Source organism: Rhinatrema bivittatum, chromosome 1, assembly GCF_901001135.1.
Source record: "Rhinatrema bivittatum chromosome 1, aRhiBiv1.1, whole genome shotgun sequence".
In the NCBI taxonomy this organism is placed as follows: domain Eukaryota; kingdom Metazoa; phylum Chordata; class Amphibia; order Gymnophiona; family Rhinatrematidae; genus Rhinatrema; species Rhinatrema bivittatum.
In genome coordinates this window covers 830,729,798-830,747,211 of record NC_042615.1, presented here as the reverse complement: position 1 = coordinate 830,747,211, position 17,414 = coordinate 830,729,798, and the positions used below count along the sequence as shown (strand labels likewise).

At 48.1% G+C, this 17,414-nt stretch overlaps 1 long non-coding RNA gene across 1 annotated transcript; it reads left to right on the top strand.

Annotated features, from left to right (window-relative positions):
* Nucleotides 1-77: 77 nt before the first annotated feature.
* LOC115082564 lies at nucleotides 78-12,412 on the top strand. The gene is made up of 3 exons (XR_003854198.1): nucleotides 78-222; nucleotides 9,734-9,843; nucleotides 10,925-12,412. It is a non-coding gene; the product is annotated as an uncharacterized LOC115082564 (long non-coding RNA).
* Nucleotides 12,413-17,414: the final 5,002 nt, after the last annotated feature.

Here is a 17,414-nt window from a genome sequence, read left to right as displayed (position 1 = left end):
TTTCTCACGTGTATTTTGGGCACACGCTCTTCCTTGTTGCTGTGTTTCATGTGTCTTCCGGTACTGGTTTTAGGGCAGCTGCCGGTTTGCACAATTGGTTGGCTGCAGAATGATGAAAAGTGCTATTACTTCTCTGTGAACAAAAAGACGTGGGATGAGAGCAGGAAACAGTGTCAGTCGTGGGACTCGGACCTCCTACTGATCAAGGATAACAGCACTCTGGTAATGTATCGTCTGTTCATTTGTCCTTAATCCACCTTCCCTGTAAAACAGAGAGTCAGTGACAGAGCCGGGATTAGAACTGAGGCACATGGAGAAAAGAAACTTACCCACAGAGAGTCAGCCACAGAGCTGTGAAAACGGAGGCAGTGGCAGATAGAGGGACTTATTCAGGGTCACGCAGGGAGTCAGAGGACGTGAACTTGATTTTCTCATTCCCTCTTTTTAATTTGATCCTAGTAGATCACTTTCTACCTTCAAAGCACTACTTGGGATCAGAAAGCAGATATCCCCTAGCAGCATGTATTGTACAACACTTCTTTACGCTGATACACAGTATACACCGGAGCTGTGATACAAATTTAGAAGCAAAATTTTAAATGATAAAGAAGAGATCACGAAGCCTGTGTGTCAGTCTGCAGGCACAATTCTGAAACGGTGAACTCCTGCCCCAGGATGGAATTCTCTGCAACATCTAGAAGAGAAAATTCTCTACAAATAATAGTCATGTGCATTCGTTTTACACAAATTAGACAATTTCAATGAAATTGTCTAATTCGTCATGGTTTGGGAGCACCGAAATATGAAAGGAATTTTTCTGAAATTTCGGAAAATTCGTATTTTGCATTAATGTGCACTAACAGGAGTTAATGCGCACTAACATGTAGTTAGTTTGTACTAAGTCCCGTCGGTGTGCACTAAATAAGTTGCAGGCTTAGTGCACACTAACGGAACTTAATGCGCACTAACTTGAAGTTAGTGCGCACTAAGGGGTAGATTTTCAAAGGGTTATGCATGGAGGGAACGGGGAAAGCCATCAGGGCGCGCCAACCCTGGATTTTATAACATGTGCGCGCATGTTATAAAATTGGGCGTAGATTTGTGCTCGCCGTGTTGTGCGGGGCTTAATGCACACTAACATCTAGTGCACACTAACATGAAATTCGGGAAACACGAACCCCCCCCCCCCCCCCCCCAAGCACGGGAAAAATTAAATTTCCTGCGGGGGACCAGAACCTAAGCACAAACCGATAAGATAAAATAAAGCAGATCTCAATACATTTTCAAGTAAAATCTCCTACAGAAAGTGCTGTGAAACATTTCTGTGAACCTTAAAATTAATCCTTAGGAGCAAAAATCCACCACTGAAGCCGCCAGTACTGCCCTGTACCTGCAGCACTGGTGCAGAGCTCCAGGTGGCAGAGCAAGGACCCAGGACACGGGCTCTGTTCTCAGGACAGGAAGCAGGAGAGAAATACATTCTAGGAGAACCCGATTCCAGCCAGACAAGTGCTTCTCTCTCTTCTACCACTCAGTACAGAAGGATTTGTTTCCTATATACGCAGGCTGTAAGCAGTCAGTGAGTGGAGCCAGAATGCAAAGAGGCAGAATGCAAAGGTGCAGAATGCAAAGAGACAGAATGCAAAGTGCAGAAATAAAGAGGCAGAATGCAAAGTGCAGAATGCAAAGTGCAGAAATAAAGAGGCAGAATGCAAAGTGCAGAATGCAAAGTGCAGAAATAAAGAGGCAGAATGCAAAGTGCAGAAATAAAGAGGCAGAATGCAAAGTGCAGAATGCAAAGTGCAGAAATAAAGAGGCAGAATGCAAAGTGCAGAATGCAAAGTGCAGAATGCAAAGAGGCAGAATGCAAAGTGCAGAATGCAAAGAGGCAGAATGCAAAGAGGCAGAATGCAAAGTGCAGAATGCAAAGAGGCAGAATGCAAAGTGCAGAAATAAAGAGGCAGAATGCAAAGTGCAGAATGCAAAGTGCAGAATGCAAAGAGGCAGAATGCAAAGTGCAGAAATAAAGAGGCAGAATGCAAAGTGCAGAATGCAAAGTGCAGAATGCAAAGAGGCAGAATGCAAAGAGGCAGAATGCAAAGTGCAGAAATAAAGAGGCAGAATGCAAAGAGACAGAATGCAAAGAGACAGAATGCAAAGTGCAGAAATAAAGAGGCAGAATGCAAAGAGGCAGAATGCAAAGAGACAGAATGCAAAGTGCAGAAATAAAGAGGCAGAATGCAAAGAGGCAGAATGCAAAGTGCAGAAATAAAGAGGCAGAATGCAAGAGGCAGAATGCAAAGTGCAGAATGCAGAGGCTGAGGTCCAACCATTGGGAACCTCTCCCCATGCTTGATCTGCTCTTTTGCTTTCTAAAATCCCAGTTAGTCTGTAGGTATGGAAGCAATAAAGACGGTGCCGCAACCTTAGATGAAGTGAAGTGGACTCTTGTCCTGGAAAGCTGGATTAGTCTGGCAGGTACCACTGGCACCTCTGCTGTCTCTTGCTTTGGTTTCTTTCATCAGCTGCCCCCTCCCACTGCTCTGAATTTGACTCTGACGTAGTAAAAGGTTTGGTCCGATGCGTAAGGATGTGTTTATTTCCGGCACTGCCTGATTTTGTCCCTGAGATGAGCGGAGGTAGAACCTCCCCACTCCACATAAGTGGGAACAAGGAAGAGGCAAACTACAGAACCATTGGTCTAACTTCAGTACTGAGCAAACCTCTGAGCATAAGATGGCTCAGATGAAAGATCCATCAAGCCCAGCATCCTGACTCCAACAGTGACCAATCCAGGTTGCAAGTACCCGCAGGATCCCTCAAGGTCAATACATTCCAAACTGCTTATCCCTGTGATTGGATTTCCCCAAGTCCTCCTATAGGCTTTTCTTCCAGGAACTTTGCCCAAAGCTTTTTAAACTCATTTACACTTGTTCTACATCACCTGGCAACAAATTCCAGAGTTCAATTATGTGTTGAATAAAAAAGTATTTTCTCCTATTGGTCTTAAATATATTATCTAGTAACTTCATAAGAACATAAGAACATGCCATACTGGGTCAGACCAAGGGTCCATCAAGCCCAGCATCCTGTTTCCAACAGTGGCCAATCCAGGCCATAAGAACCTGGCAAGTACCCAAAAACTAAGTCTATTCCATGTAACCATTGCTAATGGCAGTGGCTATTCTCTAAGTGAACTTAATAGCAGGTAATGGACTTCTCCTCCAAGAACTTATCCAATCCTTTTTTAAACACAGCTACACTAACTGCACTAACCACATCCTCTGGCAACAAATTCCAGAGTTTAATTGTGTGTTGAGTAAAAAAGAACTTTCTCCGATTAGTTTTAAATGTGCCCCATGCTAACTTCATGGAGTGTCCCCTAGTCTTTCTATTATCCGAAAGAGTAAATAACCGATTCACATCTACCTGTTCTAGACCTCTCATGATTTTAAACACCTCTATCATATCCCCCCTCAGCCATCTCTTCTCCAAGCTGAAAAGTCCTAACCTCTTTAGTCTTTGCTCATAGGGGAGTTGTTCCATCCCCTTTATCATTTTGGTTGCCCTTCTCTGTACCTTCTCCATCACAATTATATCTTTTTTGAGATGCAGCGACCAGAATTGAACACAGTATTCAAGGTGCGGTCTCACCTCGGAGCGATACAAAGGCATTATGACATTTTCCGTTTTATTCTCCATTCCCTTCCTAATAATTCCCAACATTCTGTTTGCTTTTTTGACTGCCGCAGCACTGAGCCGATGATTTCAATGTGTTATCCACTATGACACCTAGATCTCTTTCTTGGGTTGTAGCACCTAATATGGAACCCAACATCGTGTAATTATAGCATGGGTTATTTTTCCCTGTATGCATCACCTTGCACTTATCCACATTAAATTTCATCTGCCATTTGGATGCCCAATTTTCCAATCTCACAAGGTCTTCCTGAAATTTATCACAATCTGCTTGTGATTTAACTACTCTGAACAATTTTGTATCATCTGAAAATTTGATTACCTCACTCGTCGTATTTCTTTCCAGATCATTTATAAATATATTGAAAAGTAAGGGTCCCAGTACAGATCCCTGAGGCACTCCACTGTCCACTCCCTTCCACTGAGAAAATTGCCCATTTAATCCTACTCTCTGTTTCCTGTCCTTTAGCCAGTTTGCAAAATACGAAAGGACATCGCCTCCTATCCCATGACTTTTTACTTTTCCTAGAAGCCTCTCATGAGGAACTTTGTCAAACGCCTTCTGAAAACCCAAGTATACTATATCTACTGGTTCACCTTTATCCACATGTTTATTAACTCCTTCAAAAAAGTGAAGCAGATTTGTGAGGCAAGACTTGCCCTGGGTAAAGCCATGCTGACTTTGTTCCATTAAACCATGTCTTTCTATATGTTCTGTGATTTTGATGTTTAGAACACTTTCCACTATTTTTCCTGGCACTGAAGTCAGGCTAACCGGTCTGTAGTTTCCCGAATCGCCCTGGAGCCCTTTTTAAATATTGGGGTTACATTTGCTATCCTCCAGTCTTCAGGTACAATGGATGATTTTAATGATAGGTTACAAATTTTTACTAATAGGTCTGAAATTACCCATGAAAACTTTCTCCGGTACGGATACCTCCCCAACATCCTCTTCAGTAAACACCGAAGCAAAGAAATCATTTAATCTTTCCGCGATGGCCTTATCTTCTCTAAGTGCCCCTTTAACCCCTCGATCATCTAACGGTCCAACTGACTCCCTCACAGGCTTTCTGCTTCGGATATATTTTTAAAAGTTTTTACTGTGAGTTTTTGCCCCTACAGCCAACTTCTTTTCAAATTCTCTCTTAGCCTGTCTTATCAATGTCTTACATTTAACTTGCAAGCGCTTATGCATTATCCTATTTTCTTCTGGAGATTGTATCTCAAAAGGGAGAGAGATAGGATGGAGGCAGTCCAGAGAAGGGTGACAAAAATGATGTGAGATGTGTATATCGGAAAACCTATTGGGAGAGACTGAAAGATCTGAATATGCTTACCCTGGAAGAGAGGAGGCGCAGATACCTAAAAGGTTTTAATGATGTGGAAATGTCAAACCTTTTCTATTGGAAAGAAAACATTAGAACTAAGGATCACAAAATGAAACTCCAGGGAAGATGCCTCAGAACCAACGTCAGAAAATATTTCTTCACAGAGAAGGTAGTGAATGCCAGGAATGCCCTTCGTAGGAGGTGGTGAAAAGCAAAACAGTGAGAGAATTCAATGGGGCATGGGATAAACACTGTGGATCCCTAAAGGCTAGAGCAGGGATCGGGAACCCATGGCTCGCGAGCCAGATATGGCTCTTTTGAGGGCTGCATCTGGCTCGCAGACAAGTGTCGCCATACTTCGCGGTTCCCCGCTGACCCAGCTGGTCCCCGGTCCTCCGCTGCCCGGGCTTAAAATGCTGTCAGCCCGGGCGGAACGCGGCAGGACAGCTGGAGTCAGCGGCACCGGCGTGCTCTCTTCTCCTCCCCCCCCGCGGCCCGGAAGAGGAAGTGGAGAGCATCGGGTGCCTGCGCGGGAAGAAGAGACCACACTAGCGTGGTCTCTTCTTCCGCGCAGGCACCCGATGCTCACCACTTCCTCTTCCGGGCCGCGGGGGGGAGGAGAAGAGAGCACGCCGACTGGAGTCATCCGGGTGCCTGCGCGGGAGTCATCGGGTGTCAGCCGGGTGCCAGCGCTGGAGTCATCGGGTGCCTGCGCGGGTCTTCCCGCGCAGGCACCCGATGCTCTCCACTTCCTCTTCCGGGCCGCGGGAAGAAGAGAGCACGCCGGTGCTCTCTTCTTCCCGCGGCCCGGTAGAGGAAGTGGTGAGCATCGGGTGCCTGCGCGGGAAGAAGAGGCCACGCTAATGTCCGACGGGAAGAAGACTGCAGCGCGGCTCGGAGGAAAATGAAAATCTTCAACCGCGGCCGATGGGACTCCGCCTTCGCGAGGGCTGAAAATGAAGGAGGTTAGCGTTGGGAGGTGGCTGCTGCTGCCGCGAGTTCCCGGGGGGGGGAAGGGGGAGAGAGAGAGTGAATGAGCGAGCAAGCATGTGTGTTTGAGATCCTGTGTGTGTGAGTGAGAGATTGCATGTATGTGAATGATTGAGAGCCTGTATATGTGAAAGAGAGTATGTCTGTGATTGAGATCCTGCCTGTGAGAGAGAGAGCATGAATGTAAGTTTACCATTGGGAACCTGTATGTGTAAGTTTGTAATTGAAAACCTGTTTGTGTGAAAGAGTATGTGTGTATGATTGAGATCCTTTGTGTGTGAGAGAGATCATGTGTATGTATGATTAAGAGCCTGTGTGTATAAGTAAGAGAGAGATCATGTGTGTCTGTGTCTGATTGACAGCTGGTTTAGGTGATGGAGCATGTGAGTATGTGATTGAGAGCCTGTGTTTAAATGAGAGAGAGAGACCATGTGTGTCTGTGTGTGATTGAGAGCTGATTTAGGTGAGGGAGCATGTGAGTATGTGATTGAGAGCCTGTGTTTAAATGAGAGAGAGAGACCATGTGTGTCTGTGTGTGATTGAGAGCTGATTTAGGTGAGGGAGCATGTGAGTATGTGATTGAGAGCCTGTGTTTAAATGAGAGAGAGAGACCATGTGTGTCTGTGTGTGATTGAGAGCTGATTTAGGTGAGGGAGCATGTGAGTATGTGATTAAGAGCCTGTGTGTAAATGAGAGAAAGAGAGGACATGTTTGTAAGCATGTGAATGAGAGTCTGTGTGTGAGAGAAAAAGACAGCATGTATTTATGTGATTGAAAGCCTGTGTGTGTGTAAGCGTGAAAAGATAGACAGCATGTGTGTAAATGTGTAATTAAGAGCCTATATAAGTGAGAGAGAAAAAACATTTGTATATGTGAGTGACTGAGAGCATGTGTGTATAGGTGTGTCATTGAGAGCCAGTGTGAGAGAGAGAGCGCTGGTATGTGACTGAGAGAGGAGAAAGTTCCAAGCAAACCACCCCACCTCCTGCTAATTCAGAACAATCTCAGGACACCTGGATATCAAACGTTCCCAGGTATGCAGAGCAAAAAAATTTTTGTATCCTTATTATTTTTCATTACTGGATCTTTGTGTCTGCTATTTTGAAATATTTTGTTGGTATCTGGAAATGTTTTATATGAGTTTTTAATTATTGGATATTCCACTCATCAGCTGTTTCGAAATATGTTCTTTTTGTTAGTACAGTTTTACTGCTGATGATTTTATATTTCTTGATTTGTTTTATAAGGATGTGTGATGTTTCTTTTTTCCTTTGTTACACTGCATACAGAGACTCTGGCTTGTTGCAGTTTCCAATTCAGTTTTTGTCTGCATGCTTCTTGTTATGTGTTTTGGTCTCTTTATTCTATGTTAGGTGAGGGACAGCACGTGATTCAGGTGAGGTTTTCTGCTGGCGTGTAGTTTCTGTGTAGGACTCTATAGCAGCCTGACTTGGTCCGTTTTCCTAATAGGAGATGTATTGGTGTCTTAAGGCCTGGTGTAATATTTTCAGAGACTTATTGTACTTTAAAAGTGTGATCTTACATAAAATGCACACATTTACTTGTATTTAGTTTTAAACATATTGTATGGCTCTCATGGAATTACATTTTAAAATATGTGGCGTTTATGGCTCTCTCAGCCAAAAAGGTTCCTGACCCCTGGGCTAGAGGATGGAGATAAGGAAAAGAGTACATGGAGTTACTTATTTATTTATTTATATACCGATCTTCTTACATTATATGCAAATCAAATCGGTTTACAGAGAACAGTTGAAAAACTTGCTTGGGGCAATTACATATAACGAGGAACTTTTTAAATAACAGTTAAATAGAAGAAAAATATATATGACAAAAAACAATGTCTTAAATGTCTACTTGATGGTGCGGCGGTTATTACCCTTAACCTATAAGCCTTCATACTGTTGATTCATTACTCCATCATTGCTTCCGTGGCAGGGGGGAAAGGGGAGTTGGATTCAGTCAGCATCCAAGGGCCCTGACTTTTATGGTCTGGGGAATCAAGCATGGGGGTAACTTGGTGATGCGGTGGTTACTAACTTAATCAATAAGACTGATACTTTGATACAACTCAAACGTTGCTCTCTGCTTCAACGAAAGGCATAATGGGGAACTGGATTCAACAGCAATCAACGAGAGCCAGTGTGGGAAACCGATAATCACGGGGGTAACGGGGAATTGGATTCAAACAGCAACTAATGAAGGCCATGACTTTTATGGTCTGGGAAACTGATAAGCATGGGGTAACCTACGCGGCACAGCACAAACTGCCATAAGCTTACTGGGTAGACTGGATGGACCATTTTGGTCTTTTTCTGCCATCATTTCTATATTTTTATGTTTCAAAGATACTAACAAAACTCTGGTGACCTGCGCGTGGAACAGGGAGCATTTCAGAGAATGCTACCCTGGAGGGTCTGGATTTAAGTTTTCTACCTAAGAGCCTAAATTTAGCCTTTAGAGCCTCTCTCCTGCAACTTCCTATGTCATTGGTGCCCACATGTACCCAGCACGCTCTAAAACCTTATGTAGGTGGAATATGAGATCCACTATCTTCACACCAGACAGGTAAATTGCCAAATAATCCTCATGATCTTCATTCCAAACCATTCACTTTAAACCCTTCTTAAGCCTTCCCTCCAGGTCTCGGAGTCCTGGAGACACACCCTAGGTGCGAGAGGATAAAGCATCACTTGGAAGGCAGGTCCTAGCTGTAGGATCACTTTCCTGCCACACCAAGGTGATGGTCTCTTGCCAGGTGAACTTACCCCTCCAGAGCAGCACAGAGACTGAAGTTGGAACTGCTCTACAATGGCACTGAAGGTGTCCCCCATATACCTCACTGTCTGCCTCCACATCTGCCACTCTCGCCTCCAGAGATTGGACTCATTCTCTGTCAGCCAGAAAGTCTTTGCGTCGGGCGCAGAGATGCAATCTCTCACCAACTGGTAGTTAATCATGCATGTGTACTTAGATGTGGTACTTAGTTCAAACATTTGGAAGGCCCACACAAACACACACATGCAGTGCACACACACACACGCAGTGCACACACATACACACACATACATACACAAACACACATACACACACACACACAGTGCACACAGATACACACGCAGTGCACACACATACACAAACACACATACACACACGCGCAGTGCACACACACACACGTACACAAACACACACACACGCAGTGCACACACACACACACACACATGCAGTGCACACACACACGCAGTGCACACACACACAAAGTGGCTAAGGGGTGATGATATGAAGTTGGCAGGAATAGAGAGGGAGGTTCAAGGGTAATATGAGAAAATCCTTCTTTAGTGGCAGGGTGACAGATTCCTGGGACAGAGGACCAGCAGAGGGGGCTGTAAGCAACCCAAAAATGACAAGAGATTGGGGATGCACCTTACAGGCTAAGCAATACACTGAGGCACGACAAAGTGGACTCTGCCCTGGAAAGCTACTCCATAAGGTGCCACCCGCGCCACATCAGACCCCTCTGGAGATCTGTGAGCAAACCAGCGGCAGAATCCAGGCATTCTTGGCTGGGGGTAAGAGCAAGGGCGGAAGAGGATCTAAGGTGGGGGCAACTGGACAGACAGGCTAGGCGAGGACTTCCCACCGGAGAGCGCAGCAGGGGATCCAGCGGAGAACCTTTCAGCTCCTCTTGTTTATTCCAGAGCTTCATCCAGGAGCATTCCAACGGGACGGCATACTTTATTGGCCTAAGGAGGGAGAGCAGGAGCCGGCCCGAGATCTGGAGGTGGACAGACGGGACAGTCCTGGACAAGTAAGCCTGAGGCCTTCGTTTTTTTTAATCCCAAGGCTGAGAGTAATGCATTTCTCACGTCCCCCTAGACTGGCCAGCTTGCTTCCCGCCTTTCGGAGCTTGCGGTCGCAGTGCCGCGAACGGGCGTCCCGTCCACACGCGAGCTAAACGCCGGCACCGTTCCCGCACGTCGCCTCCTCTGCTGTCCCGCCCTCTCCCTGGCTTGCTCCCCGGCTCTGCCCAGAAGTGAGGCCCTTCTCTGTGGTTCCTCTCCTCTCCTGCTGATCCCATTTCCGCCGTTTGAAAAAAAAAAAAGTCTTCCCACTCCGGTTTCAACCCTCCGCCCCTGGCCCCCTTCCAGCCCGTTCCCCGCTGTGCGACCCTCGGCTCGCCCGTTTCCCTCTGCCCCTCGCGCTGGGTGCAGGCTGCAGCGGCCCCTCCGGTGCAGCCGCGTGGCCCCCGGCTCTTCCCACAGCTCCCGGAGGGACTAGCGGCTGAGCTCAGCTTCCCGGGAAATCGCCCGCTTCTGCAATTTTCCACCCACGTGGCATCACGAACGAGCGGATTCGCACGGTTTCTCAGTTTATCGACGACTTTTTCCCAAATTAGGAGAATGGATTTTGGAAAGGAAAAAAAGCGCACGCAGAGTCATGAAACAGCAGGCAAGGTTTGGTGCTTCGGCCCAGGCTCTCTTCCCACGCTCCTCCATCGGCCTCACGCGCCACGTGCCTGTCTATTTTATTGCAACTGAGAGATGGCAGCGAGGGTCCCATGCTTTCAGCAGAACCTGGCCTTCCAAAACTTGTAGCTGAGAACCTTTTCCACAAATGACGCGGGCTGAACTTTGAGCCACTCGGTGGGGGTCACTGTCCAGGCAAGGAGCAGAGGGCAGGTCAAGGTGATAGCTGGATCCCAGCCCTGCAGCTGTAATAATGCATTCCTCTCTTGCCCTGCTCTCGTCAATGCAGCGATGTTTTGTTCTGCCCTTTGGAGACGAATATGGCAAACGGCAGGCCTTACAGATGGTCATTGCAGTTTTGCGTCCTTCCCTGTGTGTGTGTTTCACTCTTGCTTCATTGGCACCTGTTTTCTCCGTCCACAGGTTGTTTCAAGTGCAGAGAACCAGTGATCTGAGCTGTGTACGAGTGGCTTCAGGCGAGCTCCGGCAGGAATCATGTTCCAAGGACTCCCAGTGGGTCTGTGAGAAGAAGGCACACAGGCTGCAGCTTCTGGGATCCAGCCTGTCCCCCGCACGCTCTCTCCTTGGAGCTGACAGCCCTCCCAGTACAGGCCCGGAATGAGACGGCTCCTGGCTGGGGAGAAGCCGCCCCCACGCCCGAAATCTGCACTGCGAAATGAGCTGCAGTCTCCAGTAAAAAAGGATTCCCTAAAGAAACCTGTTTCTCCTCAGGCACCTGCAGCAGCCACGCTACGCTCCTATCATGTCAGGCTTTGCTGAGCTCCCGTGGTCGTCCTGCGGGGTACATTCAGTTCGATATAAAGAGGAAGGGTGATAGCAGTATGCTTTTTTTTTGTATTTATTTGTCTTTTATGCTTGCAGGTTTTATTAATGCATTGTTTTATTGCACGCCGCCTTGAGCAGCGGATTAAGTGCGGGTTACCCTTTTTATAAATAAATACGTTTTGCCACGTTTGCAAGGGCTGTCCCTGTAGTGAGAGTGCAGCGAGACCTTCTGCCTGCTCTGCATCCAGGCTCTCTCTTCCCCCAGTTGCCTGTTTTTCTCTCGCTCCACCCCTATTCACTGCCTTTTCCCCCCTCATCTCCTGACAGGACAGCGCCAAGCCAAGGCATCCCAGAGAGCTGTGAGCCTGCGGTGCCTGCCTCGGACTCTCCTTCTCTGTCCCCAGGCAGCACATGAAGGGAGGGGATGGACGAGGGGAGAGAGCGCTGCTCTCTGCTGAGTGATAGATATTAGGGGGCACTGGCCCTATAGAGCTGGGGACACGGCATTGGTGAAAACATCATCCCTACCCCTCACTGGTACATCCGAAACCCGCCTCCTACCACCGAAATCTCGGCCCAGCGCAACCTCTCCCGCCTCACCGGAGTCAGGGCAGTGCTGGGAGCCAGGGCAGTGCTGGGAGTCAGGGCAGTGCTGGGAGTCAGGGAGTCAGGGCAGTGCTGGGAGCCAGGGCAGTGCTGGGAGTCAGGGCAGTGCTGGGAGTCAGGGAGTCAGGGCAGTGCTGGGAGTCAGGGAGTCAGGGAAGTGCTGGGAGTCAGGGAGTCAGGGCAGTGCTGGGAGTCAGGGAGTCAGGGAAGTGCTGGGAGTCAGGGCAGTGCTGGGAGTCAGGGAGTCAGGGCAGTGCTGGGAGTCAGGGAGTCAGGGCAGTGCTGGGAGTCAGGGAGTCAGGGCAGTGCTGGGTGTCAGGGCAGTGCTGGGAGTCAGGGCAGTGCTGGGTGTCAGGGCAGTGCTGGGAGTCAGGGCAGTGCTGGGAGTCAGGGCAGTGCTGGGTGTGCAAATGCTGCAGGCAGGAAAGGGTTTTTAGTAGGAGGGATCAGAATCGGGGCAGAGGGGAGGATGGTAAGGGCAAGGCTTGGAAATCTCATATTTTATGCCCAATGGGGAGAGGGGACAGAAGGAATGAGGGGGAGGCCTTGACCGGACTCCATGATTCACAGGAAAGGGGATCAGAGGGTTGGGGGGGGGGGGGCTCAACCTGGCAGGGCCCCTTTCTGATATATGGGGTGGGAATCGAGCTCTCAGATCCCGCTGCGGTTTTCCTTTTATGCTAAAGCCACTCCACTGGGGATATTCTCCATCGGAAGAAAACAGGAAAATGCACAAGCGTTGGCAAGTTAAAGGCGAAGAGAGAATTTGAAAAAGAAGCTGGCCCCAGAGGCAAAAACTCATCTGAAAAACTTTTTAAATATATCGGAAGCTTGCAAAGGGGGTAGGTTGGACCGTTAGATGATTGAAGGGTTAAAGGGGCTCTTAGGGAAGATAAGGCCACTGCAGAAAGACTAAACAACTGCTTTGCTCCAGTGTTTACTAATGAGGATGTTGGGGAAATACTCGTTCCACAGACGATTTTCAAGGGTGATGAGTGAGATGAACTGAACCAAATCACTGTGAACCTGGAAGATGTGGTACCCAGACTGACAAATCGCATGTACCATGTGGTTGTGAAATAAATAAAAAATGAAATTTCAGATCTATTACCGTACTAGTATAGTAATTTGTAACCTATCATTAAAATCATCCATTGTACCTGAAGACTGGAGGATAGCGAATGTAACCCCAATATTTAGAAAGGGCTCCAGGGGCGATCCGGGAAACTACAGACCGGTTAGCCTCACTTCAGTGCCAGGAAAAATAGTGGAAAGTGTTCTAAACATCAAAATCACAGAACATATAGAAAGACATGGTTTAATGGAACAAAGTCAGCATGGCTTTACCCAGGGCAAGTCTTGCCTCACAAATCTGCTTCACTTTTTTGAAGGAGTTAATAAACATGTGGATAAGGGTGAACCGGTAGATGAAGTATACTTGGATTTTCAGAAGGCGTTTGACAAAGTTCCTCATGAGAGACTTCTAGGAAAAGTAAAAAGTCATGGGATAGGTGGCGATGTCCTTTCGTGGATTGCAAACTGGCTAAAAGACAGGAAACAGAGAGTAGGATTAAATGGGCAATTTTCTCAGTGGAAGGGAGTGGGCAGTGGAGTGCCTCAGGGATCTGTATTGGGACCCTTACTGTTCAATATATTTATAAATGATCTGGAAAGAAATACACGAGTGAGATAATCAAATTTGCGGATAAGAACATAAGAAAATGCCATACTGGGTCAGACCAAGGGACCATCAAGCCCAGCATCCTGTTTCCAACAGAGGCCAAACCAGGCCACAAGAACCTGGCAATTACCCAAACAAAAGTATTTAGAGAAGTTAAATCACAAGCAGATTGTGATAAATTGCAGGAGGACCTTGCAAGACTGGAAGATTGGGCATCCAAATGGCAGATGAAATTTAATGTGGATAAGTGCAAGGAGGAAAGGAGGAGCAGAGGAGATATGATACAGACTTTCAGATACTTGAAAGGTTTTAATGATCCAAAGGCAACGACAAACCTTTACCATAAGAAAAAAATCAGCAGAACCAGGGGTCACGATTTGAAGCTCCAGGGAGGAAGATTCAGAACCAATGTCAGGAAGTATTTCTTCACGGAGAGGGTGGTGGATGCCTGGAATGCCCTTCCGGAGGAAGTGGTGAAGACCAGAACTGTGAAGGACTTCAAAGGGGCATGGGATAAACACTGTGGATCCATAAAGTCAAGAGGCCGCCAATGAAGAGTGGGTGACTCGCCAGAATGATGGCTACTGCCTGGACACAATACCCTTGTTCAATAAACATACACATGGTTACTGTGACTCCAACATCGCTCTAAGCTTCAACAGCAAGAGGAAATGTGGAAAAAAGGATTTGCACTCACAAAGCCGGGAGTAGCTGGCTTGTTACGGCGGTTACTACCCCAAACCAAATGTGCCTGATACTTCACTTTCGATGCACATCCAGCATAGCTCTCTGCTCCAACGGCAGGGGAGAAGAAAAACTGATACTTCACGCATATCCAGCATAGCTCCCTGCTTCAACAGCAGGGGAAAAGAAAAACTGATACTTCACGCATATCCAGCATAGCTTCAACGGCAGGGGAGAAGAAAAAAGGATTCACACTCACAAAGCGGGGAGTAGCTGGCTTGTTACGGCGGTTACTACCCCAAACCAAATGTGCCTGATACTTCACTTTCGATGCATATCCAGCATAGCTCTCTGCTTCAACGGCAGGGGAGAAGACTGATACTTCACACATATCCAGCATAGCTCTCTGCTTCAACGGCAGGGGAGAAGAAAAACAACCAATAAGGGCTGTATAACATAGTCTGGGTTAAAACAAATAAGCATGGGTGTAGCTTGCTTATTGCGGCGGTTACTACCCCTACTACCCCTAACTAATCAAGCTAGATATTTCACTTGGATGCAGCTCCATCACTGCTCTCTACATTAATGGTGGGGGAGGAAGGGAAATAGAACCAAGAGCTAAAAGAAACAGATAAGTATGAGAGAAAAAATGTGTGAAGCTTGCTGGGCAGACTGGATGGGCCATTTGGTCTTCTTCTGCCGTCATTTCTATGTTTCTATGTTTCTATGTGATGCATATAGGGAAAAATAACCCATGCTATAATTACACAATGTTGGGTTCCATATTAGGTGCTACAACCCAAGAAAGAGATCTAGGTGTCATAGTGGATAACACATTGAAATCGTCGGTTCAGTGTGCTGCGGCAGTCAAAAAAGCAAACAGAATGTTGGGAATTATTAGAAAAGGAATGGTTAATAGAACGGAAAATGTCATAATGCCTCTGTATTGCTCCATGGTGAGACCGCACCTTGAATACTGTGTACAATTCTGGTCACCGCATCTCAAAAAAAATATAATTGTGATGGAGAAGGTACAGAGAAGACCACTGACCATGTTAGTAGCCCCCTCTGGAGCGACTCCCTCCTGTTTCTATCCATGTGAAGGTGGGGTCTCCAGAACTGTACTCAGTATTCCCAGTGAGGTCTCACTAGGGACCTATACAGGGGCAGTGTCACCCCCCTTTTCCTGCTGACCAGTCCTCTCCCTGTGCAGCCGAGCATCTTTGGGGCTTTATCCACCTGTTTGGCCACCTTGAGATCATCGGGTACAATCACCCCCACGTCCTGCTCTCGTTTCCATGCGTAAAAGCATTTTACCCTGTAGGGGATTTGCACACTGGTCCCTTCAGCTGCAGTGGTGTCCCCCTGCTCCGCCTCAGCCTGAACTCTCCTGCAATGCTAAGACTGCTCTTAGTACCAGCCTCCTTTCAACAAGGTGTCCTAACTCCCACCCCTCAAGTTCACCTCTACCTCAGGTGTGCAAAAATAAATAAATAAATAAATAAAGGGAGTACCCTGGCTGCAAAGCTCGTGTCAGGCAGCATTTTTCAGGTCCATGGGCAAGAAACAGCAAGCAAGGGAAGGCAAATTGCACCTGCTGTATTTGCAGTCAATCACTGCTCTGTCTGCATTAGATTCATTTCTATATCCCAAGTCATCAAAGCATGGGGGGCGTGCACGTGAGGGTTTAAAGAGGAGGAGTCGCATTCTCCTAACAAGCCCAGGCTTTGGTGGGCTGCATAATTGCTCCAAACCCCTCACAGCCTGGCCACTTCACCAGCAAGTCCCTACTGGGCTTATCCGGTTCCGAGGGCTGAGGTCCGGTGCCTTCCCAGCCCCTGGTCCCCTCTCCCAGCTTCTCTGCCATCCGCCCGCCGGGCTCTGCGCTACTTTCACTTTCCTAATCACCTCCCGCGGGCTCCCCTTCCAACTACGACTCCCAGCGAGCCTTGCGCTCTGGCTTCCCGAGCGCCATCTAGTGGCCGTGACGGGCCTGCAGGCTCCCGGACAGGGACTTCCCTGGTTTACCCGGGATATGAAACACCGACGTCCCGGGAGGTTTTTCTTTAACACAGAAACCTGGTTTGTAACAGGGCTCGGAACCGACCGGGGTCATTGGAATGTGGGATCAGTAACAGGTTGCTGGGTTGTTTTTTTTGTTTGTTTTCGTTTTAAAAGAATGACCCGGAGAAATGTATCCTTGCATTTCAATGCAACGTGCCAGTGAGTTTTATAATAATCTGATCCTGCATGGATTTCAGAGATAAATGCGTTCTAATCCCGGAGCCTTCACATCCGTGCAAACCAATCTTCCCATCTGGAGCCGGGGCTAGCGCCGGAGCCTCGCGGGAAGGGGCGGAACCTGCAGGATTCGGAGGAATGCACACGATTGCACGCTAATTTCAAAGGGGGGTCGTGCAAGGGAGCCTGCACAAGGGAGGGCCTGCATCACTCCCGGGGCGTGACCTCTCCGGACAGCCCTGTCCCTCCCCAGGAAAGGCAGGTATGGTCACTCTTGATGTCATCTGGAGCCGGGGCTAGCGCCGGAGCCTCGCAGGAAGGGGCAGAATGACGGGGGAACCTGCAGGATTCGGAGGAATGCACACGATTGCACGCTAATTTCAAAGGGGGGTCGTGCAAGGGAGCCTGCACAAGGGAGGGCCTGCATCACTCCGGGGCGTGACCTCTCCGGACAGCCCTGTCCCTCCCCAGGAAAGGCAGGTATGGTCACTCTTGATGTCATCTGGAGCCGGGGCTAGCGCCGGAGCCTCGCAGGAAGGGGCAGAATGACGGGGGAACCTGCAGGATTCGGAGGAATGCACACGATTGCACGCTAATTTCAAAGGGGGGTCGTGCAAGGGAGCCTGCACAAGGGAGGGCCTGCATCACTCCCGGGGCGTGACCTCTCCGGACAACCCTGTCCCTCCCCAGGAAAGGCAGGTATGGTCACTCTTGATGTCATCTGGAGCCGGGGCTAGCGCCGGAGCCTCGCAGGAAGGGGCAGAATGACGGGGGAACCTGCAGGATTCGGAGGAATGCACACGATTGCACGCTAATTTCAAAGGGGGGTCGTGCAACGGAGCCTGCACAAGGGAGGGCCTGCATCACTCCCGGGGCGCGACCTCTCCGGACAGCCCTGTCCCTCCGCAGGAAAGG